The sequence below is a fragment of the Drosophila subobscura genome, chromosome O, assembly GCF_008121235.1.
Source record: "Drosophila subobscura isolate 14011-0131.10 chromosome O, UCBerk_Dsub_1.0, whole genome shotgun sequence".
Lineage (NCBI taxonomy): Eukaryota > Metazoa > Arthropoda > Insecta > Diptera > Drosophilidae > Drosophila > Drosophila subobscura.
The window spans coordinates 25,570,781-25,591,114 of record NC_048533.1 but is presented as its reverse complement, the minus strand read 5'-3'; the positions used below and the strand labels follow the sequence as shown (position 1 = coordinate 25,591,114).

At 43.5% G+C, this 20,334-nt stretch overlaps 1 protein-coding gene across 2 annotated transcripts in view; it reads right to left on the bottom strand.

The window, feature by feature from the left end:
• LOC117896380 (protein toll) overlaps positions 1–18,693 on the bottom strand; it is a 48,135-nt gene extending 29,442 nt beyond the window's left edge. For both annotated transcript variants that reach the window (XM_034804661.1, XM_034804662.1), the window contains exon 1: positions 18,209–18,693. The gene's annotated coding sequence lies outside the window, so the exon portion shown is untranslated. The remainder of the gene's footprint in view (positions 1–18,208) is intronic.
• Between the last annotated feature and the right edge of the window lie 1,641 nt (positions 18,694–20,334).

Genomic DNA, 20,334 nt, shown 5'->3' with positions numbered 1-20,334 from the left:
ATGGGTTACTGGATAGGTTGCTGCATGGGTTACTGGATGGGTGGGTGGCCGTCGGAGCAATTGAAAATCAATCAATCAAATCAAACGAAATAAAAATCCATAAAATCAGATTTCCAATATCGACAAACAGACAGCCTCATCTTTCGTTCCTTGCCCCATGCACCATGCCCCATGCCACAGTTGCCAGAGGACACACGCACTCCACTGCAGGAAGGTCCAGGAAGGTCCTCCGGTAGCTTCCTTTCGCATTTTGAATTGCATTGCATTTCATTTCAAGTTGTTTATCGATAAAAACGCAGCAGCAACGAAGGACGAGCATGAGCACGAGAACGAGAAGGACAGCGACAACGACGCCTCCGGTTCTTCTTTTCGCGTTGGCAATCGGAATATGGACCGTAAATCATTGAATATTGCTTCAGTTGGCAGCAGGACCTCCTCTGCCTTACTCCTTTCCTGCAGTAATTTATGGGCATGTGGGCGAAAAAGAGAAGACCACACCCAAGCCCCGACTCAGACCCACTGGCATAAGTGTAATAATAATAATGGCTTAATGATTATGTTTGTCATAAGCGTAGCGCTATGGCCCAGGATTACGTTTTATGAAGTGCCGCAGGTCCGGCAGGATCTACGCCCAAGGACGAAGGATTTGTCAACACCCCTTTTTCAATTCCAAAGGATTTTCGGGGTGGCGATGTGTGCCTGCTTGGGTTTCATAAAAAGTATATTTATTTTCTAGGATCATTTGCGCAAAAGAGAAAAAGTTCAAAAGTTGTGTGTGTTCGTCCTTCGAGGCTCTCTATGCGCCCGATGTTTATCCTGTTTTTATTTGCGTGCGGAAATGAACACATGAAGGCCTACAAATAGCAAACATAGAAACGCAATTACGCCCACATCCTGCAGGCCCTAGCCAGGGCTAACGAGCGCGAAGGAGGGAAGGAACGCCTAGCGCAGGCCGTGTGTGTGTCCCATAAGTTTGGTTTTTATTTCCACTTTCTCTCTTTTCGCTCTTAACGCATTCCATATATCGACAAATCATTGGCCAAGAGTGTGAGAGAGAGGAGAAAAACCCTATAAAAGAAATGTCATAATACATATTACAAATATAATAAACTGCCGTGGGGCATGGGGCCCATACACATGGCTCATGGAGTGGAGTAAACAATTGTTATGCTCGTGAAACCTCCTCGTGGAATCCTCTGCGTGACGGCTTAGCAACGCAACTGACAATCACAACAGCTTTTGACGAGTGGAGTGGTGCCAGTGCCACAGCCACAGCCATCGAGAGTGCCACACACGGGGGCGGCTAAAGCGATGCTTAAGCAGAAAAAAAATAATAACAGAAATGATGAGGCAACGCTGCGGCGTATGTGTAATATGTTATCATCGCCACCGCCAGGCAGCCAGATTCAGGATAATAATTTCAACCGCCTGTCGTCTGTTTAATATATTTCGCGCCTAATGAAAAATACAGCAAAAATCAGAGTGTGGAACGCAGGGGTCTCTGAGGGTAAGCAGGGGTCTCACAGCGCCAGAGAGAAGTGCCAGCAGAAGGACCTCGTTTACTTATGATGGTTCTATGAACTGCTAAAATGCTGTCGAGGGCGAGGACGAGGCCTGTATGTATCATTTGTCACGACTCCCCACAGGACTCGCACTCCCGATCCCAATCCCACACACTGAAACGCACCCATATGATTATGTGACATTTAAGGCTACGTTTTTTTTTTTCTTCAGTGTGTGCCTGTGCCTGTGTGTTTGTGTTGGTTAATGCGTTGCCAGGACTTCCTTCTGTGGATCCTTCGGGAGTGGTGCTGATGGCAGATAAGCATTTGATGAGCTTTAATATGAAATTTGTGACAAAGAGAAAGCTGCGGACGGGAGAGCAGGCACAGCCGTCTAAGCGGCTTAGAATCAGTAATTTGTGGGAACTGTGCAATTAGCGAACAATCTGCTTAAAATAAGAACCTACGAATCCTTCGAATGACCCATGAATGAAATTCATACATAAATAACGAATGAAACATTCATTTTTTTCCACGCAGATGTGTTTGTTGCCCCGAGTTGGCGGTGTATTTTCTGTGGCAACTGCATTTTCCGCGGCTTTGCCACCCACAACTTTGTTGTGGCAACCGGTTGAAGGGAGACTGCAGGGACACGGTGGTGGTTTACGCGGCACAAAAGTTATGCGTAAATAAAGCATATAAAATGCACATGTGTGTGTGTGTGGCATACAACAAAACAGGAAAACAGGGAAAAAAGTTTTCATCGAAAAATGTGAAAGTATAAATCCCCCAAAAAGAGAAGAGCGGGCGATGATATAAATATTTCCCAAAAACTTTGACACGCAGCCATGAATAAAATTTATTTGTTTTTAATACGCATCCAGGGACACACACTGCGAAAAAGAAGGGGAAAGCAGAGTATGATGGATATATAGGGGACATATGGAGGTAGTATCATCAGGGCGGGGAATGAGAATAAAAGAAAGTCACAGAAAAGCAGGAAGTCAGAATGAAAGAAAGGTACGGGACGGGGAATGAAAGGGAGATCAGGGACATCTAAATGGAGCAGCATCCAGCAGCTCTATATTCCCTTTTCATATTCGGATTATTCAACTAAGAAACTAAGGAAAACTAAGCAAAATTGCTTGCATTCATCAAAAGCAATGCGAAATTTCAATCAAATATTTTAATTGTGTGTTACAAGAATGTTAGGGAAAATAAACAAAAATAAATAAATATGAAAATGCCAAAGTTAGAACATCTTCAACAATCTTAAATTACAAATAAAATTTGATTTTATAGAAATAAAGTCAAAGTGCAGTGAGCTTATAGAGTTTTAAAGGCAGGCAAAATGAAAGGAATACAAATAAAGAGCAGAAATCAAGAAATAAATGCTACTAAAGTAATAAAGTTATTGATTCAAGGCTTGTAACTGCATTAAGACTTTTGAAAAAACTTTACAGTGTGCAGAAGGTAGGGAGAAAATCTATTACAAGGTCTGCAAACGGGTTTTAGTTAGATGTAATATTTTTCAAACCAAAAAACAGCAAATGATATTTCTTGTTCCATAAGTTTTAACATTGTGCAGTATATTTCATACATTAATTGAATTAAGAAGCTTTTTGTTGGAACATTTAGAATTTCCATTTCCCATTTGCACTTCGAGTGAAATTTACGAGTATTCATTTCTTGAATTGTATGGCTAAGTTGTATTGACATTTTAATTGAAAATTCTGTTTGAAATGCAAATTACAGATAGAATCTAGAGGCAAATCCTTCAGAAATTTCCAACACATGTTTGTGTCTGTATTTGTGGGACATTTCTATGTGCGAATGTGTGTGTGTTTTCGAAAGATGAACTCAAGCTTGAAAAAATGAGAGGAAAATGTGTAATGTAATAAAGCAGAATTAATAATTGAAAATATAAATTGCCAGAAGAGGAAACATGAGATATTTTAACCTCAAGCAATTTAAATATTAAATGGAAACCCACACACATGCAGTGCTCCCTTTCTCTCTCTCTCTCTCTCTCTCTCCCTCTCGTTCTCTGTCTAACATTTATTCCCCTCTCGCTGTGGGTTGGGCGAAACCTTAAGCTCAACTTTCGTCTGCCTGTCTGCTGCTGTCGATGTTTGTGTTGGCTGGTATCCCATGTCCTTTCCTTTCTTTCCTTTCCCATCTGGCCATGTACCTATACCCTGCCCCATCCTCACTATAACCCTCCTCATCCGCATAAACCCTCCTGCCTCCTTCCGCCTTGCCCTCTCTATCGCTTCTCATGTTGCCTTCTGTGCGCACGTCAAGTCAAATAAATTTAATAACGCATACGGCATACAGCGTACGGTATGCGGCATACGGGGAAAAACAAACATCGCACAGAACGTTGGGTCTTGGTCCATAATACGCATACGGCAAGTGGATGTTGCCATTGCCACTGTCAGGACTTCCTACCCTGGATGTCTGCCCCAAGACGCGCATCAGCGAACCGCAGCGCACGCAGTGGCAGTGGCGGCGTCTGATAACAATGCAAATTAACACACGGCGTATGCGCAATGTTTTGTTTGCCTTGCTTTTCACCATTTTTACATTTTTACCGCACCTTTTGGGTTCTGCCAACCCCGCCCCCACCCAAAGACTCTTTACACTTTAAAGTACTCTGCCAAATTGCTCATAAATACAAACAACCAGACACACACATACCCTGTACTGCCTGTAAGTATTGCTGTCTGGTGTCTGCTGTGCATCGATTTTTATAGTCACATTTTGTTGTGTGTGTGCGCCTCTCTTTATGAGCCTCTCACATGCCACATGCAACCCACATTTGGGACTCCAGCTCCAACGATGCGTAAATTATGCTCCCAAGAAGCAGGAAAATCATTCTGGGGGGGGGGAAGCTATCAGCCAAGCCATTAGCTTTCGATAAACTTCCCAACAGAGAATGGTTTTATTTGGCACAAATCGATTGTTTAAATGGTTAAAGTTTCAACTATAAATACTGGACACAAAATGGAAAGACTGAAGATATCTTTTGGCACCAGAAGAAGCGGACAGATACAGATAAAGCAGACTTAGAAGAAGAGGAAATTGCTGTAAATCCCAATTGGCTTCGAGGAAAAGGAATGCCCGGGAGTCCTTCTATCTGTTGTTAATGCCTCATCGATTATCAATTAAGTGAAACATCTGTTAAAAGGAAATCAATTGAGGCAAAAACTTCATCTAAAGAAGTAGAATGCGGAAAAGTTAAAGCTTAAACGGAAAAACCCGAAGAGCCTCAAGCACATGAGTACATGAGAGTACTTGTAGCGGCACTCTTGCTCCACACTCTGCCCGACTCCCGCTTATTAACTCCCAGCAGGAGTAGGAGTAGGAGTGGAGGGGGGAGCAGGCACCACTCGATGGGGCATACATTGGTTGCTGCGGCTCCTGCTGCTGCTGCGGCTTGCCAGATCATTAATTTTTGGAGAGTGTCAAAAGAGTGAGAGAGATGCGCGCATTGTATTACATCAAAGGGGAATACGGCAAGGCGGAATATCAGAGCTACTGGCTCCTACACCTCCTCCTCCTACGGGTGCTGCCACACCACAAGAGCCTACCACCTATTGGTTGCCCCAACTGCCGCCTGCTGTGTGTATGTGTGGCGTGTGCATTGGAAAGCCATCAATTACAAGGCCCCCGAAAGTCAATTCAATGTAATCCAGCCAGATGGCGGCGCATCTTAATCGTCGCATCAGTTCATAAAGCTGCTGCCCTGCCCCTCATGCCTCCCAAGCCTCCCATATATACATACATGCTCCATGCCTCCTCATCGTGTTTCTCAATTGCTAAATCATGGAAGCGTACTCTGCGGAACGGTACTGGCACTGGCACTAGCACTGGCAACCAATGGATTGCTTAGTTATGCATGCGCATGTGTGTCATCATGAATATGCGAATGAGACGACGACGACGACGCCAAAAGCTGATACCAAGAGTTGCCAATCAACTGAATAGTGGAAGCCGAATGCTGAAACTGAATGCTGAAACTGAAGCTGAAGCTATAGCTGAAACTGAACATGATGTTATGTTATAGTTGAAGCTGCAGTTGTATCTGTAGCTGTGTAGCCTCCTCCTTTGTGAAGCTTCCTCATGTCGCTTTGCCCTGTGACTCTTCTCTAGCTCTGCCTTACTCGTATCTGCATCTCAAGCTGCTGGTTGTCGTGTGTTTCAGGTAGGTTGGGGGACGGGTACGGGCTGGATTTTGTGGCACAATTGTCTATGCAATTTGGTGCACAACAAGCGCGCAAACAATTGTGGGAAAGGTTACTCAAATGTCATGCCTGGGAAAATTGTAACAAAAAACTCGCAAGCAAAAAAACGAGCCCAAAAGCCAAGAGCGCCACGCTTTCACAGATGGAAGCTACAAATTTATTAGCACGCTGACAGTCATGACACACACACACACACCCATATGTGTGGGTATCCTTTCACTTGTGGGAACGGCACAGAGTTGACCCCCGGGTGATGACTGGCTGGTGGCCTGTTGCCTTTCGCCAGCGACATAATCAATAATTAAGCTCACCTTCTGGACTGATCAAGATAGAAAGATGGAAAGATACTCCTGTCATGTGCGCAGAATGGGGGTAACTTCATGGCTTTCTATTAGCCACGACGCGTCGTTGGGACTGTATGATGCTGCTTCATGCCACCATAAATATCAACCATGTCAAATGGGTTTTTTTATGCGCAAGCGAGCGCTCTACACTCCACGCAGATGCAGATGCAGATAGCGACACACAGATACCCACACACACAGAGACAGAGAGACAGGGGATATAGAGATCTGTAAGCGGCTGCCATATGTGGTGCAAATATTTCATTCATGATGCTTGTAAATCTTCTTTTGATTGCACTTAATACTTGTCGCACACACAGACACGAAAGATACATACATACATTCGTGTGTGTTACCTCAGGAGTGAGGCATGCCACCACATCCAGGCACTGCCAACATTCAGCAGAGGAAAAACCCCTTTTGCAACGAGTACGAATGGAAAGAAAATCATAATAATCCAACATGTTTTTGCATTCAAATTGAGAATCTCTTCTATGTATATTCTACCACATGAATGGAGGTATGCACACACAGATACAGATACAGATACAACGTACTGTGCGTGTGTGTGCATATTTTCTATCTCTTCTGGGAAATCTCATTTCATTTGCCGTGCAAACAAAAATACACACTCACACATGAATGGGGAAATGTTGCGATGCCTGTCGGCTCGGCCTTTCAGTTCTGTCTTTCAGTTAAAAATCATGTTTTCCGAAAGCTAAAGATTTCGGTTAGCCTCGCTAAAGGATCCCCCATACCGCTCCCCACCCCTGTTTACCTGGGTGAATGAGAGACACCTTTTACCGCAATTTATCGTTTTGGTGAATCTTAAATCAACGCTCGTCCCTGCTCTGCCTCCTTTTGATTCTCTTTCAAAACGTACGAGTACGAGTGCCACATGTGCCCATGTGGCATGGCAATCCGATGGCATTATCCTTGGGATCCTTGTGGCGTGTTGTAAAACAAGAATTATGCCAGGCAAACGCGACAAGAAGTCCTTGCAAAGGTGCGCGAAATCTGCTCTCTATATAGATTTTTATCGAGGATTGTACCATATTTGCATTGGACGCCCAGACAAAGAGGTGGCACGGTGGCAAGGCGGCATGGGACGAGACAGAGGTGAACGAGGAGGCATGGTTAAACGAAGACAAAGAACAGCCATGAGGAATGCTTATAGGTAGGCGAAAGAGGAGGCATGTGGCATGTGGGATATGAGAAGACAAAAGCAAACGCCATACGGCATGGAAATTGGATGACAATAGCCGAGCCATGGCCACAGCACACGGCGGGGTTGCAAGGTCACTCCTCGATTATCATCTTTATCATGGCTTTGCTCCGCAAAACTTATGCTTTAAGGGTCGTTCTCTCAGTCTCTCAGAGGCCAATAAAAGCAACTTCTCGCCTTCTGTCAGCTGCCAACGCCGTCAACTTCTCAGCTTTTCCAGCTGTCTTCGTCTTTCCATAAAAAAGAAAAGCCAGAGATTTTCCATTCCCTTTTATTCCCATCCTTCAGTGGAATATTCAAAGTGTCCTGTTAACAGTGTTTGAGATGGAGAAACTTTTCAAATCTACAAATTGGTTTCGCCTCTAAACCGCAAAACGGAAAAATTCTCGAGCCTTTTTGACTTTCGCTGACAAATCTCCTCCGCCGCCGCTGCCCTCACACACGCACAAACCCTCCTTTGCCACCAAATCCTTGAGCAAAGAACGGGCAAATTTCACGCCAGTAAAAAAAGGAAAAGTCAAGCAAAGGGAAAGCTATAGAGGGGAGCGATGTTAAAGCAAAATCAAGCATAACACACAGTCAAAATGTGGGGCTAACAATGCTAATACCCCAAGAAAATCCCTGCGCAAAGCAGAGCGAAAAACTTTCACAGTCTCCAGTAGCAGTCAGTGTCCACACCCCCCACAGTTTTCCTTTGGATGCGCGTCGCGACCCTTTGCAACTTTTCCAGCAAAAACTTTATGCATTTCCCTGCCTGATGATGAAAATAAGAATCAAGCGAAAGAAAAGCGAAAAGAAAGCGAGAGGAGGATGACGAAAAAAACAAACGTAATTCCTGAATATTCTTGATTTTAGAAAAGAAAAGGAATAAAAAGAAAACACAAGAAACGTTTGAGCTGCCGCGCGGGGACACATGTCCTGCCCCAAGGCGAATGGCGGAGTTCTGGTGCTGGGAGTCCAGGGAAATGGCGCTGGAGGATGGGCGATGTGCGATGGATGGAGACGATAACTTTTTGATGTTTTATGGCTGTCAAGTCCTGTGTGTCCTGTCGCCATGTCAAAAATGTTTATTATAAATTCCTTTGGCTGTGGCTGCGTTCCGTGGCGTTTCGGCTTTTCGGGTGAGTGAGACAGCAACAACAACAACAGCAACGTCATTGATTTGCATAAAAAACGTTAACAAATATTTTCCAGACGAAACCCCAAGGAACCCCAAGAACAAGGATACAAAAAATAAGAAAACAAAGCGAACAAGACATGAAATTCAATATGGTTTTGTCTTCCTACAGACGCAGGACAGTGAATATCCTTTACACTTTTTTGCTCCGCGTGGAACGCAAAGACTTTTTCAAACAATTAAAAGTTTACGAGTCTTGGATTTCCCTTTCATTTTGAGATGAAAACAAACTTAATCATTGATTCAATGTATCCTTTCACAGCTCGAGAGGATATTCCCTCATACTCGTACATCAAAAAACTGTGGCAGAGCCTTTGGGCCACACAAACACAAAGGCAAACACAAGTTCCTGCCTCGTGCCCCATGCCTCCTCGTTGTCCGTCCTGCTACACTTGTATTGTTGTGGCGGGGAGGAGCCGCCTGTCGCTTGGTAAATATTAAGAATACATGTAAAATTCAATTTCTTTTTGTGTGCCCGTACATATATTTATGGGGGAGACTGTATGCTGTGCACTGCTGTGTGTGTGTGTGTGTGCTTATGTTTGTTGACTCGCGGCTGCTTGGCGCAAATAAAATCTACATGAAAAGATGGAAAAAGGAGGCTCTGGAGTCCTTGCCTCATGGAAATCTCCCTCCCTCTCTCGTTGACACTTTTGCTGGGGGGCTGGTACTGGGTGTTGGCCCACAATCTGCTCCTCTTTTTGTCCCCAGTCCCTGCCTTTGGCCTCCTCACTGCCTTTGCCTCTCAATATAAATAAATAAAATTCTTTGCGGCTGGTTTTGCGGTGGCACAAAAACCAAAAAACCGCCGCTGCTGGCGAAATTAATTGAAAATACTTGGCGCTTTAAATAAATTTCCCAAGGAAAAACGGTAACCGAGTGAAAGAGAAAAAAAGGAAAGTAAAAGCAATTTCAATTATAAGAAGAAGTCAATTTCCAACAAGAGGGAAAAGCAGGAAAGGAAAATATCAAGACACAAAATCAATGAGTGTGTTTTTTGATTGAATCAAATGTGTGCCTGCAATTAAGGCGATCCTGAAGGATAAATGGTAGCAGTTGAAGGAGCAAGAGGAGCGCCAGGGGCACCAGCAATATCTGGAGTATGTTTGGTATATCTCTGGGCTCTCTTTTCATGCATTCCCGTCACGATTTTCGATTTGCTTTGCTTTTTGGAAGATGTCGTTCGTCTCCTCTAATTCTGCCTCTTGCAGATGTGGCCGATGCCTCTGCCACCCTCTGCCTTTGCCTTTGCCGATGCTTGTGCCTCCTTCTGCTTATTTACCATCAAACTGCTCTCTAAATTGGAGGCTAAAAACTTTTGTGCAAAATGCCATACATCTTCGCCTGCTTTTCGCCTCCAATTCGATTCGATTCGATTACGGGGCCTGTCGTCTGCCATGGGAAAATCTTGGGAGAAACAAACGCTTAATTTAATTTATTTTGCAGCTATTTTCCTTCAATGTTTTCCTCGTTTTCCTTCGTTCTTCTGACTGCGGCACGACCGGCTGCTCATTAATTTTGTTTTATTTCATTTTATTGGCTCATCAATCGACCAAAAAGGGCGTACGAGAATCGCAATTTCCAAAAACTCAAAGCCAGAAAGTCAGCAAAATTGTGTGTTGAATTTTTATGCAATTCACGTTTCACATGCCCCCCACGCCCAAAGACCGCCACCCCATGACCCCGTCATTATCATTTTCCTCATCTGGATGGAACATTTTCATTGGGAGGCCTTTTTGTCCCTCGATGATAATTGAAATTTGAAGGCGATTTCAAGTCGATATTTTCTTGATGATGCGTGAAATTTTCATTCTGCTCATCTGTTGGCCATGTAATCCAACTCTTAGCCATGGCTAAGCAGCAAAATTCGTTTCTTCCATGTGCAAAGGGAAGTTTTTGGCTTTCAGACTTAACCTGAATGCTAGAAAATAAGCAACACACGAAATGAGAGAGAGACAGAGATATGTGAATGTTAATTAGCAACATTCACGAGTATCATGTGGCTTTAAGGCAGGCTCTGCTGCAATGACAGAGGCGTCTGCATAAAGGGGATACATTTATTATACTCGAGTACAACGAGTCATCCTTGTGGGAATCCTGAGAGGGTTTGTTGTTGTTCTCAGACTCCCCCGCAAGACTATTCGGACACCACTGCACTTCCTTGATGGACTTTGGACTCTATCGTACTCCCTCGCTGATGTTTGTCTCTGCCCTTTGGCTCTCATTTCCAGTCCAAATGGATAAAAAGGATGATAATGATGATCCATTATGTGCTGCTCCTACTGTCTGTGGGAAAGTCTTGTCTTGTGGCTGTGGCTTTAGTTCACATCCCAGAGATGAACCATTTTTTAAATTGGCATCAAGTTTCAAGCAGGAAACGGCCCGAAAATTTCCAAACAAAAGCTCTCGTCCCATCGTGGGAGCTGCTGCTGCCTGGACAAAAGGCGTGGAGTGTGTAGACTCCACAGCACACACACAACAACACTCGTACTTACGGCAGACAATTGAAAGAACGAAAACACTTGAAGCTCTTATTTTCCGAAATGCTTACCTGAGAACAGAAATAAAAAGACAAAAGCTGGATTAGAACGAGCTCCAAAATGATGGATGGATAGATGAGTGAATATATGGTTAAATGAGTGAATGAATGGATAAAAGTTTCAACCAAGGACTGACTGAATGGTGGATGGTGGGATTGAATGATGAATTTAGCGACAGCTCAAATTGCTAGAGTCTGCCCCACCTCGCATAATTGATCTAATATTTAGCACAGGGCACAGTGCCAGGGCACAGGGGCGGTTGCTGTTGCCCCCCAGTTGTGGCATTGTGTCGACAGGCAAAGTGGCAGACATGCAAACAGGTCATCAGTAGGCAGGGGCAGGACTCTGTGTGGCACGGAAAAGAGTGATTGGACTTGGCCACATTGCCATTCCCATTCCCATTCACATTCATATTCTCTGAACCTTTACAGTGCCTCAAATAATTGTGTGCTTTCATTTAATTGCTTTCTGACAAAATTTTCTGCACTTTTCATTTAACTTTTGTCTCATTTCATGTTTGTGTGTGGCAAAACTCAAATAGCGAAAATCATCATTATCTTTTAATTAATTTTCTTTCAGATGAAAGTTTTCTCTCTCATATTTTTTCTCTATTTTTGAGGCGCATGTCCTGAAAGGACAGCAGCAATAACCAAGCGCTTTATTTGTCCTTCGTCTGTCTGGCTTTTAGTATTTGGCCTCTCTCTTTGACAGTTTTTCATGGCAAACAGGCAGCGAAAATACGAGAGTAATTACAAGAAGAGGGGGTGAGCGACAAGGGGGAAAGAGAAACGAGAATACGCTGACTGCCACTGCCACTGCCAGAAAATGAATGCTGATGCTGTCGTGTTTGTTCCAAAAAACTTGGACTTCTCTCTGGCAAGAATCATTTCAATTCCACTGTGGCAAGCGCCTTTCCATGGCAAACGAGTCAAAGAATAAAATGAAAGAAAATCAAGAAAATCTCTTCTCCCACCACTTGTTTTAGGGCTTAAAGAGGCTTATAAGGGAAATCTCCGCCTCCTACTTCTGAGCCGCTTCTGTAGGGCGCTGCTGGGGCACATTCCCACGGCAACACGAATACGTCTATTCACTCGGTGTTCATTCGGCGATTAACATAATCGGAGGAGCATCAGGGAAGGGAGAATCGTAGGGACAGAGACGGAGAGAATCCAACAGTAATCGCATCAATTTCATGTATCTTTTGCCTCTTTTTTTCTTTCTATCGTTTTATTTCTAATTGAATTATTTTCGAAAACATTCCACGAGCAATATTTCACAAGCAGCGCATGCGCAGCCACTGCTTCGAAGGTGTTGCCACATAACGATGCACGATGCAACCACAGCAACAACAAGAGAGACTTCATGACTCCGTTATGAGTGAGTGGAAGCCACATTCATTTCCCTGTTGCACAGTGGCACATGTTTTCGTTAACACGGGAAAAAGTCTACGATCTTCAAGTTTTTCAGGCGGTTCTTTTAATTAATTATTGAATTAATCATTCAACATTTAAGAGCATCATTTAATGCCTCAAAAAGTTGAAGTCATGTAAGATGTTCTCATAATTCTCTCATGTAACGCACTGTAACTGCCAGACGGGTTTCAGCTTTGGACCTTTGGCTCCATTGTTGTGGCGGCATTTCTCATTTTTAATAACTCCCCCATGGGAGTGGCAGATTGGTAGCCGAAATTCTAAACTTCTCTTTCTTCTTTAAGTAGGAGGAGGTTCATTAAACTTTCCATTTGCTGACTGGGCCATGCATTAGGGATACAGTGCTCGTATGTACACACACGAAATTTCTATCGATAATGTTCTAGTGCCCACACTCTCTTTTTATGAGCCATTAAAAACCATGAGGTTGTGCGTTTCCCCTGCGATTACGATGGTGCCGTGCCCCCCATACGTGTGTGTCTGTTTGGTGGCACTTGTGATATAATCTTCTGCACGCCGCTGGGTCGCTTTTGCCGCTTGGGCCACTCAGGCCATTGCGGTAAGGGTATTCCATAATTAATGCATATTCCACTAATAATAACAGCAATTAATGTATAAAGGAATTTTCGATTACCAATCTTAAATCAATATTCTACGGTTCTCTCTGCGGCCCACGCGACACGACGATGATTAAAAATTAAACAACCGAACAGCCGAAAAAAGCAGATTCTATAATGAAATTCAGACAGAGGCAGGGGGAGAGAGAGAGTTTCGGGTCTTTCCCAGAGACAAACAAAATCCAAAATCAATTTTATGTTTATGACACTTTTTGTCTGTGGTTTTTACGATGGCACTCAGCGGGGCAGCAGCCACAGCCACGGGTCTGACTTGGCCTCGGGTTTGGGTTTAGGTTTGAGTTTCGTTGATTCTGATTCTGGTTTTGGGTTGGGTTCCAGTTTAATCGTCTTGTAGTCCAGACAATATAAAAATCCATGTCATATGTTGATTTTAATGGCGTCAATCTGTGCAAACAGTTGGACATTTCACTGTCGTTCCTGTCTATCTGTTTGCCTGTTTGTCTGCCGTCCCTATCTTTCGTCCTGTCTGGTCTCGTTCTATTTGCTTTCATAATTTGTTTGCGTATTGATTTACATGTCCTGTGGGGGTAAACCTAGGCTACCATTCCACATCCTCTCTTTATAATGCATTAAAAAACTGCAGACAGATGGAGTCCTGGGGTCCAGGGGGTTCCCGTATTGACACATTTGAGTCCTACAACAAATTGCCATATAATTTTCACAGCAAATGCAGTCCTTGGGCTTGCAGCCTCATTAGGAATGCAAATGTCAGTGCCATTAAATTTTCAACTGGATATCAAATTTGATGTGGAACTTCATGGGACATTTTCCCAGCCCTCCTCCTCCGGCTCTCCCCAGGCGGATATCAATCATTAACCAAAGCAGAGTGAGGGGTAGAACCTCCTGTAATTGCTGACCAGCCAGGCGTTGCCATTGCCAGTTGCCGTAGCGTTGAGTGGCGGCCCAAGGGATTCAAATAGAACGGCTAACTATCTGAGCGACGCATCTTGGCCATCATATTGAGGGCTCAAGCTACGTGTATGGTTATGGGGCTTATCAGTATCTTGGAATCTTCTACAATGCACTTGAAAGGGTCTTCTTCTTTCAAGAGCCACAAGTGCCACTCGGTGTGCAGCGAGGCATGATGGACGGACGGGTCGGCGATCGCCTTTTATAGGCTTTTCCTGCGTGGGCTGCCCTTCGGCTGCTATCAGTGGTATGCCCATTGAATGCCCAGCCAGCCCTTGGCGTGGGCTTTTCTTTGTCCCTTCTTTTCCCCTATCTTTTGGGCATTAAAGTGCAATCAGGCGTCTCAATAATTCTCTTTGTATCTGCCACAGATTGTGTTTCTGTTGTTGCTTCGTGACTTACTGACCCTAAAAATTACTTTAAATTTTTAATTATAGCCAAACACTGGAGGGCTCTGTCTTTGTCTCCGTCTCCGTCTTTGGCTCTATCTCTGGCTTTGTCTCCGACTCACTAATGAAGTTCAAATATTCGTTTTTCCCTCGGATCAAACCCCTGGCACATTTTATGCTAATGACAAATGCTTTTATCTCGAGAGAGAAACAGAAACGAACCAAAAATTATAAGCAAAATTTTGTTGGCAACCTGCTGCTGCTTCTGCTGTCCCATTCAGGGCCTCCACAAATGTCCGTTCTGTGCCCTGGACCCTAATCATTATGCCCCCGTACGGTGGACCTGGCTGACCCGCAGCCAAAGTTAGTCAAAAGCGTCGAAGGCGGGGGGCAGGGGCAGCATGAAAATTACACGTTTCCCAAGCGAGGGGATGGGAGAGGCTTTCCTGGCCAGGTGGGTGTTTTTCTTTCTTTTGGGTGACTAAATTTATGCATTTTTTTTCATGTTGCTTTAATTAAATTTCTCTTTTTTGCTGTTGGTTTTTTGTGGCCGCTAATTTCCAACATTTAGGCGCGCGTCTAATGTTTTCCCTGCTGTTTCTTTCATTCTGTATTTAAATGAGAAAATGTGTTAGAAATGCGGCCAAGGGATAGGGTGGGTTTTTGGCCCCTAATTGCCTTGAAACCACGAGGTTTATTATATCAACATTTGCTGTGGTTAATTTTTTATAACTTATTCAGAAATAGAGTTCCCCCAAAGAGAGACACAGAGGGAGTGGGAGGCGACAGCTGTTTGATTATGAGCATCGATTAGGCTGGAAAGTTGAACCACTAAATAGAGGAACAGCCGCGAGGGGCACAGTATAGGGATGAAGGGACACAGGACACTCAGATGCAGGTGCATGTGCATGTCCTAGCTAAAGCAGGTAGAATCCCAGGCACAAACAATAGAGATTAGACCCAAAAGATAGAAAGAGAGTCGAAAATTAATGAGATTTTTGTGTGTGATGAAGGCATTACTGGGGTCAAAGGCCAAATCGAAAAGGGAAAACCTGCTGCAACGACTTCATTTGCGAGAAGAATGTCGCTGTCACAGTCGGTGTCGCAGTGGGAAACCTATACGTCGTGTGGTAATAAAAATGGGAATCAAATTAATTCAATAGCAGCGTAATAAACGGGTCTCTGCTCTCTCTTCTCCTCCGCTGATTTCCATCTAATAAAATAGTAAAAAACCTCACACGTAGTAGAGCGCTACCTCTCCCGCTCCCATTGACGTCACGGATTGACTTTGGGTTAATCCAATGTCTGATCAGTTGGAGAGTTGATCAAGAGAGAGCGAGAGAAAAACAAGTATTTGAGAGCAACAGATTCATTTATTTGAGAGACAGAGAAATAGTTATTTGAGAGGGAGAATCGAATCGGACCGCTTGCTCAGCTGCTGCTGACTCATCTTTAATCGAGTGTAAAGCTGTGGAGAGCGCTCTCTGAACTGCAAAAAGCGCCCCGTCATACAATAGAAAGACTCAAAAGCCAAGTTGTTGCTAATTATAAACACAAGCCGCCGATAATGAAGTGACGAGCGAGAAAAAAAACACTTGGCAGATGGAAAAAAACACAACTGTAGACAGAGAGCAGCCCTAGGAAGCTGCCTTTTAATTAATTTTGAGATTTAATCTTCATATACCCTCAACAGACGATCCATTAGATAGGAACAAGAAAGAAGAATCTTCCCTAAGACCAAAAAAGTTCTTGTAATCGTTGACTAGTTATGGATCTACAATGGATCTATGGAACTTCAATTATCTTCTATGTACACACATATGCATATATTGAAATGTAATTTGAGCGATATAAGGGAAATAAGAAACTAATGTTTATCTTGGAAAGTCCCACTTTCCCACCCACAACAACAAAACAACATTTTACCACTCTCGACCATTCTAGGGTATATAAACATCGGCTCTCGACGCAAAGTAAGCTGTATTTTTGCTGTTTATTTATCATTTTGCTGAAAGTCTTGAAAACAAAACAAAGAGAAGCCTCTCAGTGTGGAGCAAACGCCCACAGAAACTGACAAAGAGAGAAAGAAACATAACAATGAATCGAAAATCTCAAATGTGTAAGCCCCAAAAGTACAGCGAGACAGACAGACGACAGAAATCAGCAACTGGTTGTAGGAGAGTGACATTGCGGGTAGGACAGGGACAGTGCAGAAATATAGCAAAAAACCTTTGTGGTTGTATGACAATTCGTTTTAGTTTTATTTTTGGGCAACTTTTACCGCCTAGCCGCCTGCAGTCGAGCGAGTAACAGTAACCATAACAATAACGGAGCCGCAATTACAGCTACTTTCTAACGTGACCAGAAGACCAGAGAGCAGAGCGAACCATCTTGAAAGTTTTCACAGTCTGCCGTTTGCTACTTTTCTTTCGTTTTTTTTTGGCAAGAAACTAAGTAGACTGTTAAATGACTTCCGCAGTTTTACCTTTTGGTTTCTATTGTTAAAAGTGGCCCCTCTGTGGGGGCAGAGCTTGGGGAGGAGCTTCTTGGCTTTGAAAATATTTTAACCTAAATCTGGGTTGAAGATTAAGTCCAAGGCTGACAGCAGAGCGAGCCCACAATACTCTTTATCTGAAGTAGAGAAACAGAGCCATAAACTGTGTTTTATTATTTTTCTTTATTAATAGATTATTCTTCTGAGTGTATGGACATTCATCTGTAACAATTTATGGGTGTGCTCGAATGCGCTGGCACTTAAAATGATAAGCTTTGAACCTCTGATAAGCAGACTCCCGGACTTTTCTGCGTTTTAAAACAATTTAATTTATTGTCGATGCTCGCATTTAGCGTTGATTAAATCAGCTAAATCGTGGCCCAGCATTTAAGAGTATGGGAATGCCCGAAGTCTTAACAAACGGAAGTCTCTTTTTGGTATTCTCTATGAATGTCACTTGGAAAATGGTAAGTACAGGAAAAACGTCTATAAATAACAATATAAATCAGTGTCCATTTAATTGCATGAATTGAGAACCGCTTTAAGCCTGCTTGTTGATAACATTTTACCAAGAAATTCCCCCCACAAAAGTCACTCGTGTGAGGCGCAGAGAAAAAAAAACCTGTTGAACCGAAGCTCTCTGTGGAGTAAATAAACTTTTTGCTTGTGGCTTTTTCGAAACGGGTTTTTTGGACACAGAAATTACAATAAAAACAGCAATGGCAATGCTAATGTGGCTTGAAGCTTTTCGGCCAAGTCAAAACCGAAACGAGGTCCAAGTGCGTGTGTGGTTTTTGGCCAGGAAAAACCTCAAGCAGACCTCAAACTCAAGGCCGGAATGCACTTTGCAACTTGTCTGCAGAGTTTCCACTGTACTACGGTTCGCACCCGCAAGGAATGACCGCGAAAACAAGTGACACACAGAGAAACCACAAGAGAAAAAGAAACAGCAACAGCAGCAACAGTAAAGTTGGGGGAATTGTGCAACGGGACTAATTTGCAGTTACATTGGACTGCAATAAAAGAGGTGAGAGAGGAGACAGAAGAGAGGCAAATGAACCGCACAGAAAGCACAATCGAGTGATCTGTATAAAAGTGCGAGTGTGAGGGAGAAGCACAGAGATCTCACTCCGATGTCGTTTAGCGCGCGCCAAAGCGAAGCTTAGCACAAAACGCAAAGCAAGTACGTAGGAGAGCAAAGCTTAGCCACCACAAAACAAGTGCGTGACAGGGAGAGATTGGAGGAGGAGCACAAAGCACAATGTGAGAACAAGGGAGAGGGCAATGAGTGCAATCGCATGTAAATTACTTACCGTTTTAAATACTCGAATGTTGGATGTTCCCTCCGACCGCTTGGGGGTTATCTCTGTTTTCAATCTTATTTTGTATGTGAAGCTCGAGTTTTTTGTTAGTTTTAAATGCTTTTAGCCTATAACTTGTGTGGCTGGCTCCATCACGCACTGGCACTCGGCCGAAAATAGTTGAAACAATGAAACGTTGCAAAACATGGAATTATACGACTATTTGGCCGTTTCTTCCACTCCGCCTGTTCGCACTTTTTATGCTACACTTTCACACATTTGCATTTAATTACGTTTTGTGTCTGACTGCTGCTGCGTGGGGGCGGGCTCTCTATGCATCACTTGCCAAATATTGCTGGCCACAAAAAGAGACAAACAAAAGCGGCGAAACACACACGAAACGCGGCCTGGCTTGAACCCAGGTTCCAGTCTCAACATAAAATTACTACGAGCGCGTATAGGTGCGTCCACGGCGGCGGCTGAGAGAATACTCAGAGCTCGGCGAAGCCATGGCTGCCATGCGACCAATTCGTCGTCGAGAGAGTGAGCGCCTTCGTTTCTGGCGTTCGTTGCACTGTTTGTCCACCGAGAGCGAGAGAGAGAGAGAGTGAAATACGGGCTTTTCTGTTCATATAAGAGAGTTGTGTACACTGAATAAGAGTCTTGGGACACACTCTCTTTGGTGCTCTCTCAGTTCTCTGTTTTGTTTTGTTTTTGGGGATAAATGCCGGCATTTGTTGTTGTCTAAGTGATTTCCCCGTTAGTTCTTGTTATTCGGGAAAAGTATTACCCAACTTTGGGACCGGTTGGGCTCCAACGCATCACATCCCAGAGACTGTGAGCGCTAGCGAAGGAGGGGTGCTCAGCATAATAACAGTTATTATGGATTTATTAGTTGATTAGTTTTCCCCCCACAGCTCAAGCTCCCCCGCACTCACGCACACCCTAGCGGAATGGTAACTGTAATTGCCTGCACGTACATATGTATGAGCGTTGTTGCAGCAATTAAATTTACACTCCATTCGTAGCTACATATATTACTTTATCTCCCTCTCGCTCTTTCTATTCCGTTCCCGCTCTCTATCATATAATTTAAATGGAGTGGAATCGTCTGCTTTGTTTTATGAGTCTATTTGCTGAGTATTTAGGCTGCTGTGCAGTGGATGATTATGATGATGCTGATTAGGATGGGAGATATAGTTCCCTAAAGGGAATTTGGGAGAATAAATGTAGAAGTTTCAGTTCTTCAGCTATTCTAAATTTGAGTAGAAGTCTTGGAAACCCTTGGGTCTTTCCATTTTTGAAACTAAAAAGTAATTACGATTACATACCAAAATCCGTCTGACTAGAATATGTTTTCTTTTTATTTAATTTAAAACAGATACCCTGATACATTCTTTATATGCTTAAATTAAATTAGATTAAAAGGTAGAAAGAAACATTGTAGCGGGTGCTAAATGGTTTCCCAACAGACCGATCCATTCGCCATACAGCATTCTTGTTGGTTCATTTTTCTGCCACAAATTTGTTCATCGAATCTGCTGCTGCTTCCACTCGTGGAGTTCTTCGAATAACTCCTATTAGAGGCCCCCGCAGTTTGTGGAAAATCCCTGCAATTTCCCACTCCCAAACACACGAGACACGTGAGCAATTTCCATGAGAGATTTATTCGGTATAATTTGTTTTGTTTATGGTCGAAGCAAAATCTCGCTTTGAATTGTGCCGAAAATTTAATTTGATTTCATTTTCATCAGAGACTCATAAATAGTGCAACAAATGAATTTTGTACGTGCCACAAATGCCAAAGGAGACAGCTAACGAGGAAGGAAGGGAGGGGGAGGCTGGATAGACCCACATGTGTCGCCGGCACACAGATTTGTGACCATTTGTGCGTGGTTGGCCACGACACGCCGAGCCATAAATTTCGAGATTCTCAATAAACTAATGGCAATTTGTATCCGAAAGATACATTCGATGCGCTGCCCGCACTCACACTCGTTCTCTCTCTTTCTCTCTGTCACGAACAGAATTCCTTGTGATATTAGTTTTTCCTTTCACTTGGCCTTCTCTTTTTCAATCCCTATGACACTTTTATCACACACGTTCGACTCATCAAAAAGTTAACGACGATAATGACA